The following is a 7,493-nucleotide window of genomic DNA, read 5'->3' on the forward strand; positions in this document are numbered from 1 at the left end:
TTATTTTTTTAAATTTTTATTAGTTCTGTTGGTCTTTCTAGCAAATCATTGAATCTGAGTATGATCTTGGAGACCTCTGATACTGTATGCATATTTTTTCTATTAAATTTTTCTCTTCTCCTATCGTCTGTCTTCTACCACTCAGTTTTAATCAAAACATAATTATCCTTCTTTATGATTAACTTTATACTTTAAATATGCTTATAACATTCTACTTCATTTTTTTTCTTCATGATTGTTTATGACTTCTGATTATTACAAAGGAAGCAATAAGCAATATTATTTATGGTCTATCTTTTATTTCCATTCTGTGATACTTTTTCTTACATAATTTTGACATTAGCTCACTCACACACAATATTCTGTTATATCGCATTGGTTTTCATCTTAGCTCTGCAGTTATATATATCAAAATTTTCTCCTGGTCTTCTGCTACAGCTTCACACATTATTTTGAATGGGCGATAGTTAATCTTTCAAGTGTTTTTCTTAAAAGTTAAGGGAACAATATTTCTTGGTAAGATTTATCAGAAATATTGAATTTATATTTAAATAATAGCCTGTTTATATGAAAATTCTTACTTTCTACTTTTTTCCACTGAATATCCTATAGTCATTCTTGAGTTTATATTTGATTTCATTGTTTTTGTGAAATGTTTGATAGCCTGGATTTTTTCTCATGTAAAAACAACTAAAAAACTTTGCTTGACTCTCCAAATGATGTATTTTTAAAAAAATATTTAATGTTCATAAACTTAGATTAATTAAGATATACTTAATGTCATGGTGGTCCCATTGAATATGTTTGTCTTATAGGTTCAGAATTGGCATTCCCAAAGGAAGATAAAACATATACTGAAACAGAAAAAATATAATTGAAAGAATTTTTTGACATTATTTAGAAAGTTAGACTATTTTAAATCTATAGTATTTATTCTAGATTTCTTAGAAACAAAGATATATCCTGGAAACTTGGCATTTTGTGTTATTTTCACTTATTTCTGTCAAAATTTATTCTCCTTCATCTTCCTCCCACTTGTTCCTCTTCTTCCTCAACCATCACATCTTCTTCACCTTCTTTTTCCATTTTGTATGGTCACATAATTTTTACAAAATTTACTTAGACAATATTTGGCTCTGTTGTGTAAGGGAAAAGCCATAAGTCCTCTTTTACTGGTTCTATTGAGAGAGACTTACTTTGTTTTGATTCAAAATTTAAACAGAGTTTGCTGGTCTTTTGGGATGGCGTGTATTTTTGACAATGGGAATGAAAAGTACATATTTCTTAATGAATATCAATACTCAATTCGAGGGCATTTATTTAGAGATTGTATTTTAAATAGATGAGATATAAGCCTCTTTTGAACACTTGTCAATATTAATAAATGACATTGCTCAATGAAACAAGTTTCATTGCAATTTTTAAGAGGTTGAAAACATGATAATTTGAAAGAAAACAATTGTCATATTATTTATCAATAGACAAAATAATTTACCTATATCTACATCTAAATATACATTACTCAAGTTGTTTTTCAAATTATTTTTGATAATAAAAAAATCTTTAAATAATTATCTAAAATGTATTATCAAGTTTATAATTATTTCTTGCCAAACTTTGGCAAGCATGCCTCACCTGCTTATATAGACATGTGACTTGACACTAGCATTAACTTCAATCATCCTGTCTTAATATTGAATTCTGCTATGTCTTTGCCCTGATAAACCTAACCGAAAACTATTTGCACTTTAATCCTATAAAGTGTATTAATGAAATTTTGTTTTGACAATGAGAATGTGAAGAAATAATACATTTTAATTGAAATAAATAAAATTATTCAATTTAATGTGCAAATTTGCATCCATATCAAATAAAGGGTAAATGACACCATACCATGCTCTAGAAACACAAGTTTTTCCGGAATTCCGAATAGCAAAAGGCAGTGATTGAATATGCTCATTATACAGAATAGACATTCAAATAAAAGTGAGCCTTTAGTACCATCTCCACAAAGGCAACAGATTTATTGCACTGATTCTCTATTTGCTCCTATCCACTTGCGATATAGGTATTTAAGGACAATGATATACATTTTATTTTTGGTGCTATGTGTATGATGTGATAAAAGACCAATCGCTATGTTATATGTCAACTATAAATTAAAAGAAATTTAAAAATTTTTTAAATAAAATAATCTGGCACAAAACTATATATATATATATATAGTTTTATAAAACTAGATCAGAGAATAATAAATAACCATAGGTTTACGGCATTGAAATTTCAACCTATTCAAATATATAGGATATTGCTTAAGCCTAAATGAGACAAAATAAATAGCATAAAGTGTTTCTTTGTCATAAAATATTTTTAAAAATTAAAAATTAAAGTGTTTAGCTCAAGTAGTTTACAAAATCAAAAATAGAAATTCAAAGAAAATGTGCGAAATAGTTAATGAAACTAAAAACAAAAAAAAATGGAAGAACTGTTGTATTACAAAAATGGGAAAAAAATTAAAATCGGTTGACTGGTAAATATGTCAAGAACTCATTATGCCTCCCAAATGTTACTTCTGATCATTGAAAATGAACATAATAAAAATATGATTTCTTACATTTGTAAAAGAATTACATGTAGACAAAGTATCTGATTTCATTCTCACAATGACATTTTAGGAAGGCAAATCAAACATTGTCAACATTGAGTAAAGCAGAAGATGGGCTTTTGAGATGTTAAGTGACATCAAGGAACTCTACTAAGCTTCTTAAAATCCCTAGCAACACAAGATATTTAGCAACACAAGATATTTAGAATATGTTCATTCTAAAATTTCCATACAAAGATATAATCTACACAATAAAAAATCTGTACCCCATGTAACTCATACCCATCCCTTTTGTTTATAGTAAAAGTGTTATTTGGAACAGTTTCAAGATATGTGTATAGAACAAACATAAAACCCATCAAACAAGAATGTATTAGAGTGTTTGACTGTAATTTTGGTGCATAATTTCTATTGTACTTTAAAAGCTTTCAAGAAGAAATATATCTATTAAAATATTTTTGAAAGCACTTCATTTTTAGATAAGGAATGAGATATGTAAATAACGACTTGTACATAGAATCATACAGGTTACAAAAAGCACTTACCATATTATCACTTTTATTTCTCAACATAAATTCTGTGAAAGTGATAATATGTTTACTTTAAAATAAGGTAATAAATACTCAGAGACATCAACTTTTTACAAGATCACTGAGTTGCAAAACTTCAAGGCTCAGAACTCAAATTCAGACTTCTAAGTATTCCTCAAAATATAGCAACTATAGGACATAAATACTGCATTTACAAAAATAAGAATCTTGTTATATTTTTTATACCTAATATCTTTAAAAGTATTTCAAAATATATGGAAATCAAATGAATTTGAGTAAAAAGAAAAATAAATATTAGGATTTTATTCCAACTGGATAGCCAACTGAAAAAAAAATTGTCACATTTAAATATCGAGAAGAGTTGCTTTAGTTTTTTCTTACTAATAGTTGTTAGTATATTAAAAAAATTCTTTTAAAAACTTTAAAAATTTAATTCAGACAACAATAATTCAAAACTCTAATGTTATCATAATTGAAAACATAAAAGCAAAATAGTTGTTTGACTTAGTGATGATCTATTTTTAAAAATTAAAAATTAAAAAAAAAAGAATTACATCCACCTACTGAATAGAAGAAACTAATGCAAAATATTCACACAAGAAACCTCAAAAAATTAGTAGTTGATAGATGGTCACAGGGATGGGGAGCACGGCATAGGGAATGCAGTTAGCATTAATGTATTAGCTAGACGGAGAGACAGAGGAGAGAAGGAGTAATTAGGGGGATCATTTTATAAACTGTAAATGTCTAATGTACTGTATACTTGAAACTAATAAAATTTTTTTAAATCTCAAAATTCAAAATATTTTAAGAAAAAGAAACAAGCTCGAATATAACAAGAAATCTAAAACTCAAATCTCCAAATATTTTCTTTCAGATAAAGACAATGTTTTTGTACTGAAGAGTATTATTATATACCTTATGAAACCATTCCTCTTTATTGAAAATCACATGACATCTACTGCCATGCCACCCTGAACAAGCACGATCCTGTCTGATCTCTGAAGCTAAACAGAGTCGGGCCTAGTTAGTACTTGGATGGGAGACCACCTAGGAAGACCAGGTGCTGTAGGCATAAAAAAATTTAAAATAATTAAATTAAAAAAATGAAATAAAATCACTTGACATGTATTACTTTTCCTTGAATAAGTATTACTGACAATGTATAGTCAATGTTCTTTGCCTCAGAGTTTTCAAAGTCAATTATAGTCTATATCTTACAGCTTTTATTTTAGAGGAAACTATTATACATATGTAATAATTATAGTTATATATTTCTTATTTGGTTATCTTAATTAACCAAAAAGCTTCAGAATTCACCAAGCATCCTGAAGAGTCTCAATAATTCAGAAATAGCCATGGAATAATGCTCTATGTCAATTCTTCCATTGCAAGTCTGGATTAATTTAATACTGAATTTTAATTACTATGAATATATTTCATGGGAATAAATGAATTTTGCTTGAATTAATAAACTTACATAGGCATGAAAATTATCGCTTCTTAAGATTAAAATGTTTCTTAATTTTCAATGCTTAAATATAATATTTGGGCTAATTTATTTTATTTATTGAAAGAATGCTTTCATCCTACATGAACATCCTACCTGAATAATGATGTTTATGTGCCCATTACTCTGTGGAACCACAAATGCCATAGTGACGATAAAGATATTATGAATACCCAAGCAATAAAATATTAAACAACTAAAATATCCACTAATTTCCTTGGCATAAAATTATCTTCAAATATCAAACTCAAATGGATTTAATACCTTGCAGTTAAATTATTAAACAACACAGATTAATCAAATGTGTTTGTTCATGTTACTGATTTAATCATAATAAATTTCTCTTAGTTCTTGATCAACAGGGTATCTCGACAGAGTAGAATTAATCATCTCTCAGTCCTCTTCATTCTATTTTAGTCTTACTAATCATGTTTATTATTATAGATGGATATTATGAGTTTCTTACGGCTGAGCTCCTTACTAAAGTTAGCATGTAAAGTGTGCTAGTGCATGAAAGTCCTGTAAACTAACAAATAATGCTCCTGGAACATACCATTTAAGGAAAACAAAATCAGCATTCTGTATCTCCTCTATTCATGTGTACTAAAGTTAATAGAGGGTGAAATTTGTTTCTTTATATAATTTTCAGTGAACTGATTATCATCATTAATTTTATCTTTATGATTCTAATTTTTACTTTCTGTTCTCCCCTGTTTACCCTTCTATTTTTCAGCACAATGTCTGTCACATAAAATTCATTAAAATGAATTGAAAAATTGAATTTAAATTATGACTACCTTAAAGTAATGCAAACCTCTAAATTTTATCCATTCTTAAGTGATTCAAGCATGAGTAAGCTACATTTTGATAGCTGCAATTATATAGTTTCCTCTTACCAATTCAATGTACAGAAAAAGGTGATAACTGAAACAAACAAATCGTATATTAATACTTGTTCTTGAAAAGATCTGAAACACATTTGTAGCAAGTTCTTTTTTGTTATCTTTCTTGCAAAATATTTTATCATTACTAATTTTCATAGTAGGAGCATCTCTTTTGGAGTGTTGACTTATAAACCTATTGATGGGAGACAGAGAAGAGCCAGCTAGTTCCAATCTCTGAGGCTGGGTAAATGCTTCAAAATGGAAAATAATGATTTAGCAGATGCAAAGTATAAAGAAACTAATAGCAAAGTACTAACAATAACATTTATGAATGTAATGTTGCTGCTTAATAACACTCAGTTGGGTTTCTCTCTTACTTCCAACAGTGAAACTACTTCCAAGTCTTTATTAGATTTCACCTCATCAATACCAATTTTCATGAGATGGATTATCACATAGCAATAACTTCAGAATATGTGTTGAAAAAATAAGTGAAGAATGAGAAAAAACTCTTAATAGTTTACTTTTACGTAGAGCCTACTAATTAATATGCTAGACATTACTCTAAATACCGTATGCACATATATTTTTTTCATTTAATCTTCATGAAAATCTTAAGGGTTTGTACTGTGATTATTCTCATGTGACTGTTGAGGAAAATGTGGAGTGAGAGTTTCAATAACTCACTAGGGATCACAGAGGTAGTAAGCAGCAGAGCAAAAGTTCACACCCTTGATTATTCAGTAATTCATTATTAAAAACAAAAGGCCTTGGAAATTTAGGTTGGAACTGGAAATATGTCTATATTTTCTCTATCATTGTCAGACAAATCTGAAAAAGACATTTTATCAAAGCATTTAAGAATTCTATTTCATGTACTCACATAACTGAAAATATAAACCTTTTTTTCACATTAGATTAGTATGTCATAATTTATAATTTGCTCTTATATTACTTAAAAGGGGTTATGAAATTATAGCAATTAAATACTAGAGAATATTTATTACCCTGAAAGAATATCAATTACTTTGTTTCTACCTATAGTACAAAATCACAAAATTGACTTAGGAATATTTGCCTGCAGTAGAATTTCAAAATTCTTTAATATATTAATATTAAAATTATTGAGATATAAAGAGGCAGTTGATTTCTCAGGAGAAAAAGTCCTCTATTTTTAAAAGAAATCATTAAATAATAAAATATGGTGCATGAGTTTTATGCCACATATTAAAACACAAACTAGTAAATAATAAAAATTTCACTGGGAATATTTTGTTGTTAACCTAGACTTGTGCTTCTTGCGAAGTACACTTCTAAGATGTAAACTTTTATGAGCTAGGAATAGATATCTAAACATTGGAAATTCATTTTAGTTTTAATCATACTAAAGAATAAATGGCTTATATATTTTATGGATTTATGAAGCTTATTGAATCATGATACACCAGGTTATTTCATATACAGAAATAGAGTTTTGATCATTTTTATCATCCCAACATATGCCTTTCATAATTGAGAAAATATGTTGTTCACATCGAATTAGTTCCCAAACCATCTGTCTTTTATGGACTCTAGTCCAAAATACTTTGAAAATAAATTATCTTAATATTAGGTATTTTGCAAAAAAACTTCATTCAAACATTTATTTAATATCATTTTTAAAATTATTTACCACTGTTAATAGTTTACTGGTAAACTCTATACTCCCTCACAAAGACAAACAAAAAACCCACAACTCCGATTTGTAATGTTTGCCAATTTTCATGGTGTAAATAACCCCATTATAGTGCATTTCAAACTATTATGATGATATTATCAAAGGAGGAGTTGTGAAGAGATGTACAGAATCATCTGTCTCTCTGCTCTGTTTGGGCTGTCTCCAGCAAACTGCTGATGATGCTCATGCATTTGTGGGGGTGTTAAAACCATTATGGCCTCTACCC

The 7,493-nt window shown here is 28.1% G+C and overlaps 1 pseudogene; it reads left to right on the top strand.

Moving 5' to 3' along the window:
* The first annotated feature begins 4,112 nt into the window (after positions 1-4,112).
* LOC111737479 lies at positions 4,113-4,231 on the top strand (annotated as a pseudogene).
* The last annotated feature ends 3,262 nt before the right edge of the window (positions 4,232-7,493 follow it).

This window comes from Pteropus vampyrus, unplaced genomic scaffold (genome assembly GCF_000151845.1).
Source record: "Pteropus vampyrus isolate Shadow unplaced genomic scaffold, Pvam_2.0 Scaffold27, whole genome shotgun sequence".
Classification (NCBI taxonomy): domain Eukaryota; kingdom Metazoa; phylum Chordata; class Mammalia; order Chiroptera; family Pteropodidae; genus Pteropus; species Pteropus vampyrus.